This window comes from Mirounga angustirostris, unplaced genomic scaffold, assembly GCF_029215605.1.
Source record: "Mirounga angustirostris isolate CCGP_5_RB_7025 unplaced genomic scaffold, mMirAng1.0.hap1 SCAF_9, whole genome shotgun sequence".
NCBI classification, from domain to species: domain Eukaryota; kingdom Metazoa; phylum Chordata; class Mammalia; order Carnivora; family Phocidae; genus Mirounga; species Mirounga angustirostris.
In genome coordinates, this window is record NW_026991717.1 from 43907837 (window position 1) to 43928759 (window position 20923).

General features: G+C 40.3%; 1 long non-coding RNA gene across 1 annotated transcript in view; it reads left to right on the forward strand.

Moving 5' to 3' along the window:
* Nucleotides 1–6949: 6949 nt before the first annotated feature.
* Nucleotides 6950–20923, forward strand: part of LOC135365705 (uncharacterized) — a 126445-nt gene continuing 112471 nt past the window's right edge. Inside the window, exon 1 of the long non-coding RNA XR_010413914.1 lies at nucleotides 6950–7019. This is a non-coding gene — a long non-coding RNA (uncharacterized LOC135365705). The remainder of the gene's footprint in view (nucleotides 7020–20923) is intronic.

Below are 20923 nucleotides of genomic sequence, written 5' to 3' on the forward strand. Positions count from 1 at the left end.
TGTCTGTGGTCGGGGAGGGGGGTAGGGTAATGTGGAGAGGCATCAGGCATCAGAGAAGTCCTCCTGAGGAGGTAGTATTTGGGGATAGACCTGGAAAAGTGACGTTTTAAATTATTTTTTTTGTATCCAATTATTAAATCGATGCATGCACATTGTTAAAAATACATAAAGGCAAAAGAATGAAAAAAAATTTACCATATGGCAACCAATCAAATACATTGTTATAGTTTAGATGTTCTCTTATAGTAGTTTTTATGTACTCAAATATATAACTATATATACTTAAAAGTGCATATCTGTACATGTATATATATGTACGTATATATATACATATATATACAGATACATAATTTTATATCCTGCTTTTTTCACTTGAAATTTTAAGTGTTTCTGTTTGTAAAGACTTATAAATATGATTTTAGTAACTGCATAATAATGTCCCAAAGAACAAATATGCCAAAAATATACCTAATATTTTCCATCTTTTAAAATACTCTGATTTACCATTTTTAGCTATTATAACTGACCCAGCGATGTGTTCAACAGAAGCAATAAAGCTAAATGCCAATTATCTGGTCTGGGACTTTGACAAGGGGCTTGTAGGTATCAAAAGTTGGGACAAGTGTTTTCCTTACTCCGACCCTTTCTGCCTACTTCATAAACTTCATAAATCATTTCACTCCCCTTTTCAGAATCTTCCAGTAAATTTTAGTTGCTTGTAGTGTAAAATCCTAACTTCATTTCCTGGCATCCCAGGCTGTCCAAACCAGATCCAGCTCTGAATCTGTTCTTACTTCCTGCTCTTGCCTCCCCTCAAAGATGTTTCCTGTCCTTTCACTGTCTTGTTCCCTGTTTGATCCCTTCAACCTTAGTAAGACCCTTCATCCTTCGGTCCTCCCTTTTTTTCTGAATCTGTTCCCCCTTGGCCTCACTTCCTTTCCTCTTTGCTTTAGATCTCATCAGAGCCAATTTCACATGATGCCGAAACTGAAACGTCAGGGCTCCTCACTTTCATAGGCCCTTTCAAAGGTTTTGTACCTGATTTTGCATTTGCAGTTTTGTATTACTTTTCTTTAAGAAGGCCCTCAAATTGTATAAGCTACAGACCCCATAAAACCTGGATCTGCTCCTGACCCCCATGGCGGGCACCTTGTCACCAAAGACTCTCCCATCTTCATGAAATGTTGTTTTCTTTTCTTTGCTCCAGTGCTTTTCACGTTCTCTGTTCTAGAATTTAACATGTTAAGTTACAATGGTTTGTGTGGTCCTAAGTTCCATGAGGGCAGCAACTGTGTCTTATTTATATTTTTGTCCATAATAAGTACATGTTTGCAGAATGCCTTGCTATTGTTGACGTCTTGCATCCACCTTCCCCTTTCCAATACTGCTGTTACTACTGCTCATGACTACAAACATTTTAGAAAGTATACTAGGTGTGGCACACTCTAGGCCCCCCCGATAGCTACAGTAGTATTTCTGGTGTCATGTGTTCTTTTAGATCTTGCCACTACCCATCTAGAGGTGATGTCGGTTTCCCCTCCCTGTGAACCTGCGTGGGCTCCAACCACTAGGATGTGGGGGAAGTGATGCTATGTCACGTCTGAGGCTGGGTCATAGGAAAGGGTACAGTTTCTCACTCTTTGTACATTTACCTTTGGAACCCAGCTACCAGCTGTGTGGAAGCATGAGCCACACAGTGAAGCAACATGTAGGTGCTCTAGCCAGTAGCTCTAGCTAAGACCTTAGCAGTATCCACCACCTTCAGATGATCCCAAGCCCCAGGCTTAGAGCTGCCAGTGGAGCAGAGACAGCTGTCCCCACCAGACACTGCCTACATTGCAGCTAGTGAGGAAAATAAATGTATTAAAGCTACCAGGTTCTGGGGCCATTTGTTTCTCAAAACAGAGGCAGTGTGCTGAAGCATTTAAGTGCATCACCTTGCTGAAAAAACTGAGACCCAGAAAAGGAAATGACTTGCCCAAATTCACCTTTAATCTATGCCAGATTACAAGCCATATCTCTTCTACTGGGTCTTTTGGCTTGTGTAGACGCACACAGATCCTCCCTTCTTTAAATTCTCACTAGCCAGCTGTGTTCTTGACAGCTGTTCCCCCACAACAGCCTCACGATGTAGATGCATCACACTCCTTGTTTTACAGTTGAGCAAACAGGTACACAAAGAGGTTGGAAATTATCTAAAGGAAACAGGTAGTGGCAGAGGTCTGTCTTCTCCAAATCTCATTCTTCTAGCTATTCCTTAATTGACTTTCTAAGGCTTTTATTTCATCTTTATAAAAGGTCTTTATTTGGATCACTTATTTGACTTTTAATGAAATATTGTCTTGTTTTGTATCTTAATCATTGTTGTTTTTCTCTTCTCATTTGCCGTGCAGGACTATGCAGCCCTAGACCATAGGAGCTGTGTCATACATTTCTCTGGGACCCTTCCTAGCACTCTGCACAATGCTGGGCACAGAAAGGCGCTCACTTATTGAGTCCATGTAAAAAGCCATATTCAGCATCCACAAAAGGTATTTTTAGAACTACATTAAGAAAAAAAAAAAAACCATAGAAACACAGAAGGTAAACCTTGCAACTAAATCAGTAAGGGCTTTCAGCAAGTCTTAGTGATTTCCTTTCTTTTTTCTGCCTAAAAATACCTCTTCTCCTCTGTTTAAAAATGTTCAAGTCTATCATAAGCATAAGTACTTCGTTATATCTTTTTACATAGCTTATTTTTTATAAAAAAATGACTTTCTCATCACCCTCATATTTTGTACAATGCTAGAATCTTTTCTGTTCTGTTTTTTTTTTAGCAGATGAGATGTTTGAATGAAGGCCTCCTATTGATCTCACTTATTGCTGCAGGCTCCAGCTTCAAATTGAAACTTGATCAATATGGATTTGAGTCAGTCTGGAACATTAAATAAGACCTTGTTAGACTGATATTTTTTCTTTGGTGTTATTTAATTTGGAGGGGCAGGGAACAGGAAGGATGGGTGAGTGATGGGTACACACTTGAGTCCACTGCTGGAAGTAAGTGTCTTGATAACTCTTTCTGTGGCTTTCTCTGTACAGCAGTTGTAGCTCAGTGGTGACAAATCAAGTGGCACCGTGTGACCGTTTCATGGACTCACACTCCCCTCATTCAAATGGAGGTTGTATTTTTAAAAGACTCTCTTCAATCTACTAAGAAGTTTAGAGGGAAAGAATGGCACTTTGAGGGCCCCATCCAGGAACAAAAAACATGGGGTCTTTCCTTTTTTTTTTTAAGATTTTATTTCTTTATTTGACAGAGAGAAATACAGCGAGAGAGGGAACACAAGCAGGGGGAGTGGGAAAGGGAGAAGCAGGCTTCCCGCCAACTAGGAAGCCCGATGTGGGACTTGATCCCAGGACCCTGGGACCATGACCTGAGCCGAAGGCAGACGCTTAACACCTGAGCCACCCAGGCAAACATGGGCCTTTCCTTAATTCACTTTCAACACCCATTTACTAAGCACCTACTGTGAGCCAGGCTCGGGGATAGCAAATGGAAAACACAGTGTGGCTAATCTCAAAGAGCTTGTAGCCTCTCCTGCCTACCATTTCAAGGCAATATTCTCTCTGAAAGCTACGGGGCTAGAAAGAGCTGTCAAAATGGAGTCCCGGGGCGCCTGGGTGGCTCAGTCGTTAAGCGTCTGCCTTCGGCTCGGGTCATGATCCCAGGGTCCTGGGATCGAGCCCCACATCAGGCTCCCTGCTCAGCGGGAAGCCTGCTTCTCCCTCTCCCACTCCTCCTGCTTGTGTTCCCTCTCTCGCTGTGTCTCTCTCTGTCAAATAAATAAAATATTAAAAAAAAAAAAAAGAAAAGAAAATGTAGTCCCATCTGCTGGGACTGTTCTCATAGCAACATTACCTTATAGATTTGCTGAATATAGGTCTTATAGCATTTCAGATTAATAACTAGTTTCTCAATATAAACCACCTGAGGTGGGAGATCCTTAATGTCTGCACAACCTGTAAGCTTGACATTAATTTTGAGGCCTAATTTAGGTAACTGGCATTTTAAAAAATGGGGGCTGGGAGGGTAAAACATGACAACACAGAGGTGGGAGAGATGAGACCTCTCCTATTAGAGATCAGGAAATGGAGACACATGGGAATGAATCACTGAACTTCATCAGGATCCATGGATCATGTGAACACAGTCACTTAGCCAACAAACATTTATAAATAAGGGTGATGTCCTTGGCAGACACAGTGGCCCTGGGAATACACAATAAATAAGAGACAGCTGCTGCCTTCCAGGAGCTCAAGTTTAAACATTACAGCCGTGTAGAAAGAAGAAAATAATAGTAGCTCATTATTCTGTCTTCTGAGTTCAGGACTATTTTAACTTTCTTAATTATAGAATAAATCTTTTGGGTTCCATGGCTTGAAGCATTTAATTTTACCTTTATCTGAACAATAATATCCCTGCTCCTGTTTCCTTTTGGTTTGCTTTGCCAAGTAAATTTTGTATGGTCTTTAAGTCTTTTTTTCCCCTCAATAGTTGAATTTGTGGGTTTTGATCCTCATAGCCAATTCTTTGTATCCTAATGGGGAAGTTTATCCCGTTCACATTCATTTTCACTAGTTACATTTGGTTCTCTGTCACCCTGCTTTAACTTTCTGCTTTTAGCAATTTATGTCACTTGACAAATAGACATTGTTTTTTTTTATTCTTTTTCTATCTTAAGTGATTTAGAGGATATAAAGTCTGTTTTCTTTCTACTCATGTTCGCCTTTACATTGTTCCAGAATGTATTTGAACCAACTTTATTTTTTCTCTCTAATTAACAATGTCAAGAACAAGTTGTAAAGATATAGGATCATATTTAATACATACTTGGGAAGGTGAAAATGAATCTCTAATTTTTCTGAAAGAATATTGAACTTTAGTTTACACCAGTGGTTTTCACTCAAGGGTGATTTTGCCCCCCGCCCCGGGGGATATCAGGCAATGTCTGGAGACATTTCTGGTTCTGAGGGGAGGGTTGTGTTCCTGGCATCTAATAAGCAGAGAGCACAGATGCTGCTAAACATCCTACAGTGCACAGGACAGCTCCCACAATGAGGAATTACCTGGCCCCAAATGTCAGTAGTGCCGAGGTCAGGAAATTCTAGCTTACACTTTTGCTTGCTTACACTTGCTAAGTAAATTTTACCACCACAAATACTTTTTTTCTCTCATTTCTTTTTTTTTTTTTAAGATTTTATTTATTTATTTGAGAGAGATAATGAGACAGAGAGAGAACATGAGAGGGGGGAGGGAGGATCAGAGGGAGAAGCAGACTCCCCGCTGAGCAGGGAGCCCGATGCGGGACTCGATCCCGAGACTCCAGGATCATGACCTGAGCTGAAGGCAGTCGCTTAACCAACTGAGCCACCCAGGCGCCCCTTTTTCTCTAATTTCAAGATTGAAAACAAAAAGAAAAGGAATTGCACATATTCTATGTTCTTTCTTAGTTTATTTTTCATAATTTGTTCTGTTGAAAACTCAACACCTCCCTTTGATGGAACATCCCTGTTATTTATTTACTTTGTCCCCACCCTTCTCCAGCATGCTGCGTGGGAGTTTAGGCATTATCTGAATGTGGCCCCTGTAAGGGATACTATTCCCTTCACAGATGCAGACCAACTCAAATGAAAACACAAGTGGCATCAGGAGATTCCTGGCCTCCTGAGCTCCAGCCTTCCCTGCCTCCCAACTTTCTAATTCCCACTTAGACCTGAGCCTCATGTGGGGGCAGGGGGTAGACATTCCCTACCATCTGAGGGATATGTGTATACACACAGTCAGGGTTGCTGCTTGTGGGCACTGAGAAGCTCCCTCAGGCAGAGCTGTTTAGACTGTAATAATGCACTAACTTAATTGTTTTTCCCTTGAGGAAAGCGTAAATATAATATGGAAGTTTAGAGCCAGACTGTTATGAAATTATTTTCATTACACACCTTTCAAAAATTATTAGTGATAATTATTTAATTAACTGTGTTTTAGTACAGTAATTCTGAACCATAGCTACACATTAGAATCACCTGGGGAACTACTTAAAAATACTTTTGGGGGGTCCCATTCTAGACCAATTAAGCCAGTTTATCTGGGCATAGCAACGAGGCTATGGTACTCTTAGAGGCTCCCCAGGCATTGCAACGTGCAGCCAGATTTGAGAACCCTCTGGTTTAGTGATTGCACCACTCAGTACCAATTTTTTTTTATACCAACACTCCCTCATTCTTGACTTCTCAATTTTACCCTTCACAATTCTCTTCTGATTCTTTACACAAAGATAATATCATTGCTTGCCTTTACATATGAATGGGAATTTGGCAGGTTATTGTGTTCAGATTACTATTTGTATCTTTGTACCTATGGTTAGAACTGTGTGGACATTGTTCCTTTTTCTTTTTGAGTTGCATTTTAACATGAGTTTTTCCCTGCCTAGTTTCTTCTGTGATATTTTCTGTGTCCCTGAAATTCAACAACTTATGAAGTTATACCTGAGTTGGTTTCTTTTAACTTCTTCTAGCTAAGCATCAGTGAGCCCCTTTGATGATGAGGCACAGGTTTTACTTCATCTCAGGATCATTTTCTTCTGTTTCTTCTATTTTTGGTGCCTCTCCTGTGTGCTTGGTCATATTCTTCTGGAATAGCTATTCCACATATATTGTAGTGATTCCTAAACTTGTTTACATATTAAGTTCATCTGGGGAACTTTTAAAACTTCCCAAGTTCAAGTCACACTCAGTCAAATTAAATAACATTCTCTGGGAGATGGAACACAGACACTGGAAGCATTCAAAGCTCCCAGGTGACTTCAATGTGCAGACAACTTTAGGAACCACAGATGTGTTGAGTTTCCTGGATTTGTTTTCCATGACTCTCTTTTTTCCTTCGTGGTTTTTAGGTGTGCTCCCCTGTGCACCCAATATAAGGTTCAGAAATGCTCAAAGACCTATGTCAGCCTGAATTCCTCTCCATTTGCTCTCCGAATCAGGTAATTTTATAGCTCTCTTTCTTTATTTCTTTGGCACAGTTAAAATCCTAAATTACACTATTGCTTGGGTTTGTTTCTTGTCTCTATCAATACCTTCTTCAATGGCATGCATTTTCATTTCGTATCTTGGCGCCATTACTTACATTCAGGATTCCCTTTTGCTTAAGAAACAGTAATTCTCAAACTTGGTTTGGAGTCATATGAATCCATTCCCAGAGATTTAAATTTAATTATTCTGGGATTCAGAAGGCCTCAGAAATATTTAATGCTCCCCAGGTCATGCTAATATGCAACCAAGATTGAGAACCATTGTCCTCAGGCCTCTTATTAGCCTATTTTTTGTGTGTGCTCATGGCAGTAGTTCTCAAATTGTGATTTTTATCAGAATCACTTAGAGGCCTTCTTAAAACAAAATTTTGGTCCCTCCCTTCAGAGTTTCCAATCTAGTGGATCTGAGGTAAGAGCCAAGAATTTGCATTTCTAACACGTTTCCGGGTGATACAGATGCTCTCTGGACCCTACTTTAAGAACCACTCGATCAGGATATATTTGGGCCAGAATCATTGAGCTCCTTCCCTTCCCTCTCATGATCTATTGGATTTATCTAACAGTGGCACTTGTCTTACCTAATGTGTGTATTTTACTACCTGTTCTAGTTTCTTGAACACAATAGCCTCTTGGAATATGTTGAGAAAGTAGCTAAAAAGTTTAAAAACTGTTTTATTTTATAGTAATTTTCTTAGGAAGACATTAGCTCTGATTTCTCAGTCTGGGTCCTCATTTTGTGAGCTGCAAAAAGTTTGTCTTTTTCTTAGTGAATTTTCTCCCTCTGCTTATACTTTCCAAAAGAGTTTTATGCTTTTCTAAAGCAAGGGGCTGACATGGGTCTTGTCAGATTCTGTGTGTTCTCTGTTTCAAATCTCCTAGCCAAAGGGGGAAGTTTATTTTTCCTTTGCCAGTGTGTACTTGCAGCAGCCTGGGGGTACAGGGCAGATGCCGAATTCAGAGGCTGTGTATCAGGAGGCTATACCTCTCAGCTGAAAAATTAATGATTACTGACGGCAGGCAGGAATTACCTGGATACCACTCCATCTCTTTGCCTAGTGGAGGCCCACAGTACCGAAGGTGGGTCAGAAATCACATAGCTGTGGCTTACCTGATTGGGACAGCCATTGGTGTTTCTGTGTTTGCAGAGGCAACTGTAGGAGTCCTAGGTTCCAGACTGTCCATCTGCCTGTCTTAGTTTCTAGCCCTCATCCCTCCCAGTCAGTGCATGTCTTCATCTTAGGTGAGCTGTTCCTTAATGGGTGGAAAGGTGTAGAAATAGACCGAAGATGTCCAACCTTTTTAGGTAAAGGGCTAGACAGTAAATATTTAGGCTTTCTGGAGATACTATCTTGTTCAAAACTACTCCTATCTGTTGTTTTATTGGAAAGGCAGCCTTAAACAGTACATAAACAAATGGGCATGGTTGTATTCCAGTGAAATTTAATTACAGAACAGCCCATAGTTTGCTGAACCTTGAAATAAATGGTTTCGGTTGCTTTCCATACAGCCCACCTGAACTTTATCAATCAAAAAGTCTTCAAAGTTTCTTATGTCCTTTATTTTCCCAATTTATAATTTGATACAGGATTTTCTTTATTTTTATGTTCTATTTATCATTTCAAAGATGATAATAGAAATGAGTCAGACACATGTCCTCAAATTGCCATCTTTTCAGGAATCCCCAATGCCTATATTTTTTAATGTTCAATATCACATTCCATGATAAAGACCTTTAACGTTCTTTAGCTCCACATTGATATTTAGTCTCAAAAAATGAACACCAGTATCTGAAGCCTAGTTTTTAATTTTCTTTTTTAAGAATTCTCTTCTATGCTTATTTAATAGCCAACCCCCCCCTTCTCTAGAGACAGTGAGGTTTGTGTAAATTTCTTGGCTTGACTCCGTTTTTTACTGTTGCAGAAAGATCTTCATGGCTAGAGAAAAATGTTTCTTTCCAGATTCTCCAACTTAGAAAATACCAGCACTTGAGCCCCATTCAGGGAACAGTGAATACTCAAAAATCTCCTTCTCAAGGTCATATCTTCAATAAATTCTGAACAGATGCAGTTTTGGGATCTCCCTGGGTGGAAATTCAAGCAGTAAATATAAAATAGTTGCTCTGTTCTAGACACTGGGGGTATTTCAGAGGTATGAATTGTAGTTGCTAGCTTCTAGGAATCAATTGTGAAATTAAAGGACGGGGTATTTGACAGTTATATCTGATGGATTGGTTCATTCCTTTTCTCAGTGTACATTTACTGAGTGCTTATTATATGTCTGGTCCTGTTCTAGGCTCCATAAACACAAAAATTAAGACGTGGTCCTTGTTTAGATGGTTGTAGTCGATCAGGGAAGATAGATAAGCAAACTACTAATTAACAGAGTGTGAGGAGTGCTATAATGGAGCAGGTCACAAAGTATGATGAGTGGACTCAAACTTTCTGGGGGCAGGGAGAATTCAGGGCAGACTTCCTAGGAGTAGATGAAGTTGAGATAATTAGGTTAAATGATCGGGGCTGTCCAGCCAGATGGAGAGGAGTCGGCAGAATATGCACGTCATGGAGCAGTGAAATCACATGGAGGAGCGGAGACAACTGTATGTAGGTGGATCTTCACAATGTCCACACTTAACGTTTGCATTCTTAACTACACTCAGCCAACTCTAAGGGCTATAGTATGGAGTAATTGGAAACTGCTAGGATTCAGTTTTGAATTACCTGTGCAGAGAGAGGGTCTTAGTTTATTACTGTGTCTTCAGCACCTAGGACAGTGCCTGGCACATAGTGGATTGGAATGTTTGGTGTTGAATCAGTGATTCATTGGTTGAATGAATACAACCACGTTCTCAGGTGATGATGTGGTTTTGATATTCTGTACTCAGCCTTGGTGATACAAGTAAAGATAGCTAAGAGACTCATGTAGTCAGCTCTGTCTCATTAAATGTTATGAAAGTTTTGGGCAACCCCGTCTCCTCTGTTTCTCTCACAGCCCCTTTACACACACACACACACACACACACACACGCACAGAGTCCATCGCCAAATCCATTGCCTCTGTCTTTGAAATACAAGCTGAATCTAACACTTTTCTCCCTCTCCATCACAGCTGAAGTCCCCATCATCATACATGACCATCACTCATTGTAGTCACTACTTCCCTGGTCCCTCTGCTTCTATTTGCCAGTGAGCCCTAATGATCTCTTCACTACCAGCAGCCAGAGTAGCCTTCTAAAACATACATCAGATCAGTCGGCCTTCTGCTCAGAACCCTCCAATGAATCCCCATTGAAATACGCAAACCATTTACCATGGCCTACAAGCCCCATTTTAGCCATGCCCCACCTCTCTCTCTCTGACCTCCTCTCCTACCGCTCTCCTTCCTTGCTCACTGGACTCCCAGCCATTCTGGGCTTCTTATCATTCCTTGAACATATCAGGTATATCCCTTCTTTGGGGCCTTTGAACTTGTTTATGTCTCTGTCTGGATTGCTCTCTCATGTCCATCAGTTCTCTATGTTAGTGCTACCTTGTCAGGCCATCCCTGATCTCCACATAAACTACTCTAAAATAACATATCTGGGGGGTAATGGGGGTGCTAAGTGTTCATCTGTTCACTTTTTAGTGAACTTTTCCTCACTGTTACGTAAGTTCTATGGGATCACTGTTTCCCAATAATAACTATTGACCATAAAAATAAATTTTATTACAGAGTGTACTTTTAAGGTTAGGGGTGGCTGAGATATACAATGGGAATTACTCTCTGCTCTGTGTAGAAACAAGTAGGAGGCCGAACACAGAGCTGTGTCGTAGGGTAGCTCTGCTTTTAACATCTTGGGGGGATGGGGTAACTGGGTGATGGGCATTAAGGAGGGCACATGTTGTGATGAGCACAACACGTTATATGCAACTGGCGAATCGTTGAACACTACATCAAAAACTAATGATGTAATATATGTTGGCTAATAGAAAATTTAAAAAACAAAAACAAAAACACAGCTGTTTCAGTTCTCAGAAACTTAGGCAGGGGTTAGCTGGGACAGAGTTGAGCCTCAGAAACTGTATATTTTTAGGAATCTAAGTGATGTAAAAAATTTTTTTCTGTAAGTCTGATAAATACTAATGGGCTAACATTTGTATATCAACTATATAACCTAGGAAGTAAGTGTTCTACTCTTTCTACTTTATAGATAAGGATAAGGTACAGAGAGGTAAAACAACTTGCTTGAAGTCTCACTCTGAGCAATTAGCAGAACTGGGATTTAAAACTGAGTTGGTCTAGCTTGCTACAAAGTCTGCCTGCTCAACCCCCTCACTGCTTTGCCTGTGAGGGACAAGGAGCAAAGAACATCTCCCTGATGTCTGCCCCATCACATGCCCAAACCAGATGCAGTCTCTTGGTTGTACTAAGTACTGCTTTTGGCACCATATTACCAGCTTTGTCTTAGCTTCTTCGCTGAAAATAGACTCACCACTCTTTCAGGAGTGCTGGGAGCGGACTGTGTGAAATATAATAAAATGCATTCAGTCACCATACAAATCAGCCTTAAATGGGGCAGAAGGATTGAAGACCTCTCCCTGAGTGAATGATTTTTGTAGATTGTTGATTTGGGCAGCAGTTTATTTAAACATTAAAACCTTGAATGAAGTAACTTAGCCTGAAGAAAAATGTGTCAAGTATAGTCCTTGTTATAGCTAGTTTTCCAGCCTCTGAGGACTTTGTAAACTGTCCAGATGTATTTATTTTCTAAAAAATGTTTTCTCAAGGAAAAAAGGATGGATTTGGAAAAGAAGAGTGGGATTTGTCTCTAGAAAATCTGTTTGAAAAGGAAACTTTTGAAAGGTTTTTTTTTTTTTTCCAGAAGCATTCTCTGCCTTTCAAGCCAGTCATAAAACATTAGATGTTGTTATTCAGATTCTGAAAAATGTAAAATACTTTCCTTTCCCTTTCCTGTTGCCTTCATCTTTCTTTGTTACAATTGGTACATGGACTTGGTATTCTACCAAGGAGTTGGAAGAGATCGAACCACTAATTAATGGGAGTAAATCTGTGCCAGTTTAATCTCCTTGTATTAATCATGGCTTTACAACTAGTGTGCAACTTTCTCACAGCAGGGCCTTGTGAAGTTGAGAAGGTGGGATCCCAGTTCCACCATTTGCTATGGCTGTGTGAACTGGACAAGTTATATCCATAATTCTCAGTTTCCTCCTCTATAAAATGGGGATAATAATAAAGGAATAAAAAGAACTAATATTCATAAATTTGTTAGTACAGTGCCTCACATTTTTTTAACCTGCATGCTTATCTGAGGTCTTCCTAAGCCTTCAGTGAATTATTGTGCTAGTCTGTGTATTAACTAGTTTGCTCTAAAAGTGGCATCACTTGAAGAGAATCCCTTTTAGAATTATCAGTGCTTAGTTTCCAAGAAATGGAATGAATGAGAAGATTAGAAAGGAGGAGAACACCAAATGGATTAGAAACGTAAGATTGATTATATCATCTGCAGGGCTCCAGGAAACATATTTAAATTAGAGGCCCTTTATATGTATTTTACCATCTTAATCCAGACTCAATCCTTGTTAAGAATGAAAACACAAAGCAAAAACAACCCCAAGTTGGAGAGAATGAATTGCCAAGTATGTATGTCATGAGTTCTGCTATGTCAGGAGCAAGGGTTCCCAGCTGTATTGTAAGACTTTGAGATTTCAGGTGGTGGGGTTAGAAGATTGGAATCATTTGAGTAAAATGTAAAACCATTTCACATACTCGTTTCTCACCCACAATAAGCTGGTCCTTATCCCTACCAGCCAAGTCTTTTGTCCCTGGATCTCCAACCTAGAAGCTCTGATTGACATCTGTTTCCCATTTCAGAACACTTTCCTGAGCATGTTCCCAAAGTATGAATACATCACTACTAGACCTCCTCCACCCCAAAATAGGCCTTTAAAAATTACATCGAAAAATAAACAACAAATGAAACCAGATGCCTTCATTTTTTTTTAAAGCAACAGTATTTTGAAGTCAATTGAAATGTGGTAAAATATGAATAAAGTCTGTGATTTCGTTAATATTGATGTCCTGATGTTAATTTCTTAGTTTTGACAAATGTATCATGGTTATATAATATGTTGACATCAGGGGAAACTGGTGAGAGAGGAACTCTTTGTACTATCTTTGCAACGTTTTGATATCTAAAATTATTTCAAATAAAATGCATATTTAAAAAATGAAATTTGAAATAATGTAACCTATTTCTCTTTAAGTAGAAAGAAACAGAGTTCCAGAACTCAGAAACTGTAGCGACAAAATCCTGGTTTCATGACCCTTGGTTCTGTGTTAGATTTGAAAATGTACTTAGAAACTTCAGATTGGTTAGTTTAACCAATGAGCTCCTTTATAAAAAGTTTTTCATTTTTGCAATTCTATATCTTTATAGCCATTGTTAAAGTCCATCTCATGGGGTCTAAAAGGGTAGCTACACTAAAGGGTCTGAGTATAAGGCTAAGAAGTGGAGTCTCTTACCCAAAATCATCTGGCCTAAATTCAGCCCAGTTATGTAGTGCCATCTTATTATGATACAAGTCGTGGAATTAGAGGTCAGACCCTGAAGATAAGTGCAGGTGGGGGGGGGGGGGGTCTCGGGAGCACAGACTTTTCAAAAGGAATACCAGCATTTTGACCCAAAGCAATGTTTCAACCCTAGTGAGTACATCTTGGCTGCTTGAACCCAGACTGGCAAAGAAGCCCATCTCTTGGATCTGTTGAGTTGGGACTTTGATGTCTTCTGTTAGCTATTCTGATTTCTTACACCTGGCCATGCCCCTGCCTTAAACTCCTGCTATGCTCCCGGGCTTTGGCATCCCACCTGCTCTCTCCTGGCTTTCAAACCTCCTGACTTTCCCACTAGTCATTGGCTTTACCTTTTCCACCTGGCCTTGACAGCTTGCACCAGCCCTGTCCTGCAATGCTTATTGGCTCTTCCCTAGTAAATAACCATGGACAGTATGTGATACTGTTTTGAGACAAGCCTGCCTTCTCAATCAGAATCTAAGCTTCTTTAAAAGGATCATACCTCACTTATTTTCTTGAACCAGCATCTATCCTAATGCTGGAAAACTTCACCACAGATGGCCTGAAAGTTGATTCAGCGTTGATGATCCCCTTTATCTTTTTCCATGACCAGTAGCTAGACATGAGCTTCTCTTAGTTCTGGTTCTAAATGAGAAGGATCCCTGTACCAAGAAAAATGGGAAGATTGGATTTAGACAATAGTGGTTTGAAGCTGGACTCTGCCAGGGATCTGGCCTCTTGGAGCTTCAGTTTCTTCATCTGTGAGAGAAGGCTATTTATTAATAGCTCAATATTTCAGAGCAACAATAGTTTCAAGTCATCTTCTCACAGAGAGTGCAATTAAATTGTCCTACAACACCATCAGAAGCGAACAGACCTGAGAGTCCTACCGGTGCCCCTTTCCCAGTTTAAGAAAAGAACAATTACTGAGTTTCTAGGAGATACCATATTGCTTGAGTAGATTATGGAATTAATGGATAGAAGCACATTCTTCAATTTGATCCAAGAATCTTCTAGGACAGCCTCCTCTTCCAACTTGTGTTAATTCAGCCTGAAATGTCTGGGCATTGACATTCTTGCTGTGACATATCTGAGCTAGAATACAAACTTTATAAAGAGCATCATGGCAGTTTTGTTGGAAACTTGCATATGCATAGACTAAAAGGAAATATGCTAAGATGTTAAACAGTGGCTATATTCTGGGATTATGGGTATTTTTATTCTTTTACATTTTCCTTTTTTTCCATTGCATATATTGCTTCTATAGTCAGAAAAACAAATAAGTAGTATACAAAAATATTTTTGAAAATCTCAGCATTTACCAGTGCTGAGGAAGAAAGTGTTAAGAGAGGAAGCAGAAGGCCTTCAGTAAGTTATGTTTTTGTTCATTCATTCTTAAAACAAATGTTCATTGGCCACTTAACATCACTCTTTGAATTCTGTCTTTGTCAGATGTAAAAGTAAGTCAGAAACAGAAAAATCAGAAAGTTGACCTCTAGCAACTCGGACTTTAGCTGAGGATGTATACAGAGCATGTAATTTTAGAGTCTGTGCATTCAAGGCCATATGAAACCCCCACACAAGGAGCTTTGGCTTAAACAAAATAAAGGTCACCTTGGGCTTATTAGAAAAAACCTTCATTAAGGAGGTAGCATTTGATTTGGGCCATGGAGGAATAAGTAGGATTTTGATAAGCGAAGATGGCAAGAGGATATCATTGGTCTCCGCACTGGTTTCCTTTTCTCTGCTGTAGCTAGCTATGAGAGAATGTAGAGATGGAAACTCTAAACTTCCAGTGGTATGGAGATGGGCCTGTGGAGAGAAGAGTAGAAATGATAAGCTTCTGGAGAGCAGGAATTGTACCCTTCTCGTCTTTGTATTCCCAGTGCACCAGCCTGGCTAGGTAGTGTCTCTGTGCATAGTTAGTGCTTAGTAAGTGGATAAATAAATGACCAGTGAAGTCCTAAGCAAAGTGGTCAGTAGTAGTGTTGGAGGAGGTCATCAAGAAGGCATGACAGCAGGTTGCCCATGAGCTGGACCTGAGCAGAAGGTCTTGTCCCCTCCCCTGTCCTTGGAAGGTATGTTCTGCCCACCATTCCCGCAGTGGGAGCTGTTGGAGCACTGCCATTCTGGTGCAAGCATCCGTCACCCCTCCCTGGAATCACTGCTGAGATTTCCTAGCTGGTCTTTCTCCTTTTGTCTTTGCTGCCTATAGATTCTCAACAGTACAACACCTGGAGTGATCCTTTTAAACCATAAATCCGATCATGTCACTTCTTCGCTCACAACCCTTCAGTGGCTCTGCATCTCAGAGTAAAAGCCCAAGTCCTTACAGTGGCCTATAACGTCTTACATGATCCATACACTTACCCCTACCTGATTCTTCATCTCTGACTACCCTCCTCACTTTTTCTTCTCAGATGCACTGGCTTCCTTGACATTTCTTGAGCATGACAGATTCTCCCCGCTAAAGCCCTTTGCGTTGCCTGTTCCTTCTGCTTGGAGATCTGCACAACTGTGCCCCTCACCTTCATATTTTTGCTCAAATGCCACCTTCTCTGTGGAATTTGCCCCATCCTACTCCTGGCATTCCCAACTCTTCTTATCCTGCCCAGCTGTAATAAAATTTCAGCATATTCTGTACTTACCTATTATGTCCATTGTTTACTCTGTTTATCTCTGTTCCAACATAGCCTCCATGATAATAAAGATCTTTGTGCTTTCTTCATGGACACACACCCAAACATCTAAAACAATGCCTGGCGCATGGAGGGCAACTCAGTAAATACTCGTTGAGTGAATTAATGATGTCTTGCATACTCTTTCTTCCCCGCCCAGCCAGTCACTCATCTGATCCAGCTATTTACACCAGCCCCTTCTCTAGCAGGCTCACTCCACTCCAGCCACACCCATTGCTCAGACCCTCATCATCTGTCACCTGAGCTTTTTCTTTACTGTCTTCTGGACCAAATCTCACCTGAACACTTCCCCTGAGTTCATTTGCACAGTTCTCTTACCATGTGGAGTTCCTAAACTTCAGTGATACCCTGTTGCCCATATGATAAAATTCTAACTCCTTAAGGGCTTCTCACCCTTCCAGTCTTAATTCCCAGCATCTCTCCTCCCCTCCCAGCATTCCTCTCTACAGCTCTTCTTCCTGCTAGATAACCTTACCTTCAGTCTTTCAACGGCATGTTACCCTTATCTTCCTGTGTGCTTTAGCACATGCTCTTCCCTCTCACTCCCAGTCTTTTCTCCACTCTCCCATCTATTCTCCAGGGCCTACTTAATGCTTTGTAGTCTGGATCTGTGATCCTTAATAAAGTAGGCATTAATGACACATTGGCCCTGATGTGCTCAAATAGTCACTTTCCATAGACAACAGGGAACTCTGGCCAGTGGGTATGTTTTAGAAGATATTGCAAGGAGCCAGGAATAAATGCTCTGCTTAAGATGGGAGGAAAGGAAAGTACCTAAAATGCCATGAAGTATTAATTTGATCTCCTTCTTTTTTTTTTTTTTTTTTTTTTTTTTTTTTTTTTAAAGATTTTATTTATTTATTTGACAGAGAGAGACACAGCGAGAGAGGGAACACAAGCAGGGGGAGTGGGAGAGGGAGAAGCAGGCTCCCCGCAGAGCAGGGAGCCCGATGCGGGACTCGATCCCAGGACCCCGGGACCATGACCTGAGCCGAAGGCAGTCGCTTAACCAACTGAGCCACCCAGGCGCCCAATTTGATCTCCTTCTTAAGGCATTTCTGACCCTCTTGGCCTGAAAGGTATCTCCCAAACTGACTTCTCACAACACTTTATTATCTGTACCACATGAATGACAGTTTTTATGTATTGCCCTATGATGGCTTTTTTTTTTTTTTTTTCTGAAACCGCAAAGACATGTGTGGTCCTATGATGGCTTCTTAATTCTCTTAAACAATTTATTTATTTTTTAAAGATTTTATTTATTTGACAGAGCACAAGCAGAGGGAGAGAGAGGGAGAAGCAAGCTCCCTGCTGAGCAAGGAGCCCAATGTGGGACTCGATCCCAGCACTCTGGGATCATGACCCAGGCCGAAGGCAGCTGCTTAACTGACTGAACCACCCAGGCGTCCCTCTCTTAAACAATTTAATCATGTATTGCCATTTTATTTCTCACATGTTTATTTTTGCTTTTTTGCCCTCTGTGAGGACAGAAACCATGCCCTACACTTCTGAATATCCTTTAGGATACCTATCAGAGCTCCTTGTACAAAGCAGATGCTTGTTAATATTTGCATTGACACGTAAGACCCATCATTACCTTGTGGCCACCACATTGGACGGTAATGAGGGGAAAAACTGCCTCTGTTTTTAACTGTGGCCATCTACAGCTTTGGAAATCCCAACTCTGAACCCTGAAGGTCCCATTTTACAAATTTCCTTTGAATTAGGATTGAGTAACCAAGCCCAAATCCCACTTCAGGCTGATCTTCATGCTGGTGATTGACAATCCTCCAAGGGACTAATTTTCTAGGAACAAAACCTCTTGATCATGCCTTGCTTGTGTCAAAGGTTAGTCCCAGGCTCTTCTTCTCCCTGCCCTCTACCAAAGCCCAGTAGGGGCTTTTGAGGAGTAAAAGTAGGAGAAAGGAGTGAGGAAGAGCAGAAAAGGGCAGTGGCAGGCATGTGTCCCATGGACGGAGGTTCAAATCTCAGTTCTACTGTTTCCTACATGTTTGATTCAGAACAAGTTGTTTAAGGTCTTTGAATCTTGATTTATCCTCAGCTTTTAAGTGATAAAGAATTTGTGTCCATAGTCCATTTATGAGGATTAAATATAAAGTATCTAAAATTGTGCCTGACCGAGGGTAGATACCTAGTGAGTGAATGGCACCTGATACGTGCTGCTTTTGAGTTTCCAAAGTTTATTACTCATAATAACCCTGTGAACCAGGTAGGGTACAATTACTGTGCCTCTTTTTTTTTTTTTTTTTTTTAAGATTTTATGTATTTGCGAGAGAGAGAGAATGAGAGACAGAGAACATGAGATGGGGGAGGGTCAGAGAGAGAAGCAGACTCCCTGCTGAGCAGGGAGCCCGATGCGGGACTCGATTCCAGGACTCCAGGATCACGACCTGAGCCGAAGGCAGTCGCTTAACCAACTGAGCCACCCAGGCGCCCCTGTGCCTCTTTTATAGATGAATAAAAGGAGGTCTGGAAAAGTTAACTGGTTTTCTTAGTATTACTCAGAAATGTCATGACTGAAGGTTGCAAATCCAAATATTCTGTTTTCCAAACCTGAAACACTTTGCTAGATTATGCTTGATATAAATAAAGCAATGTCTTTAAAGTACTTACAGACTGAGTGGTAAAATATTTTTACATCAGTTGCAGGTACAGCATAGTATGTTCTATTGTGGGTTGTTTTCTTTCTTTTTTTTTTTTTTTAAAGAGAGAGGGGGAGGTGGGTGGGGGAGGGGCAGAGGGAGAGGAAGCAAGAATCTTAAGTAGGCTCCATACCTAGCGCGGAGCCCGACTCGGGACTCAATCTCATGACCCTGAGATCATGACCTGAGCCGAAATCCAGAGTCAGACACTTAACCGATTGAGCCACCCAGGTGGCCCTAGCATGGTGTGTTCTTTAATTGGATCCCTGTATTTAATCAGTTCATTTTATATAAACTCATAAGTGGATAATATTTTTGAGACAGAAGGTTTATTTTTTCCCTTTCAGCACCTTATTCTGTAAGTTTTGTCACCAACCCAACATATAATAACCTAATGCATTTTTTATTTTCTTAACAAAAATGTGAGGAATTTCTTTATAAAAAGTAGCTGCAACTTTTTTTTTTTTTCCTGAAGTGGGTCTCCAAGGAAGCAAAGAATTGCCAGACAATTACTTTCTTCCCCCTCTATATAGGTGGCAAAATGTAGTCTTATTAAAATCCTTAGAATGAATTCACTTAAGCTCCCCACTGCAGGATGTTTTTCTGACAAGTTCTGTCTCGAAAAAGTATGTTGTACAACTAATTAAGAAATTATTTTGACAGGGTGAATGTTTTGAAGCTCTGTGTTGTACACAACCTAATATAATCTAATTTTCTTTCAGTGAAACAAAATATGTGGATTAAAAAAAAAAAAGCATGGCCAGATAATATCAATAATAGGAATGCCTCGATTTCAGCTGAGAATTCACGAAGCAGCCAGCCAATTTGTCTAGGGAAATTTGCTCTCGGCTAAGATGGTATAAAAGGTCTTACCCCTGGGCAAACCACTTATTTTAAAAGTTTAGGGGGAAAAAAACATTTTTCCATTGATTGTAAGATTTTTCAGAGTTACCATTTCTATGTGAGAGAATGCAGGATGGGAGGTAAATGGCTTGCTATCTAGAGGGACAGCAAATTCGAGTGTTTTTGAGTATTTACAATTAATCTCCATTCTGGGTTTTAAGCATATTCTGGGCTTGATGCATATTATAAGAAGGATGGTAGGTAAGGCAGGACATCTATAAATCCCTAGCTGACAAACCGTCCTAATTTTTTTTGTGTGTATGTATATATGTAGTGTATGTATGCACATGTGTATATATATAAATAACTCCAATAATCCAAAATCTTTATTTTCCCTATTGCTTTTGTTACTAATTGTGCTTTTAGAGTGCAGGTGAGAAGACCTGTAGTAAAATGAATACTTTAACGAACAAGTGCTACCTATAACATGAATTTTTATATTAAAACTTTTATAATTTTCCTTATAAAATGAGAAATATATTCTTGAAGTATGTATATGTGCACATGGGGGAATTATTCTAAATTTTACCTAACAGTGCAAAGAACAATGGAAATCCTCATACACAAATGAAAATAACATTCCCTGTCAGAAGCTATTAGGCTTTCAAAATTATGAATACAAAATAGTTGGAAGTATTTTCATGTTTCAGAAGGAATGCATAAACCTATATAGAGAGGCTGTTTCTAGGTCTTCTGCTATGTTCTATAGGACACTGGTTCCTGAATACCACTGAATCAAATGGAGTGTTTTTTTTGTTTTTTCAAGATTTATTTATTGGGGCACCTGGATGGCTCAGTTGGTTAAGCATCTGCCTTTGACTCAGGTCATGATCTCAGGGTCCTAGAATCGAGCCCTGCATTGGGCTCAGCGGGGAGTCTGCTCCCTCTGTATCTGCCCCCCACTCATGTTCGTTCTCTCTCTCTCTCTCATAAATCCTTATTTATTTGAGAGGCAAAGAGAGAGTGAGTTGGGAGGGTGGGAAGGAGGGCCAGTGGGAGAGGGAGAGAATCTCAAGCAGACTCC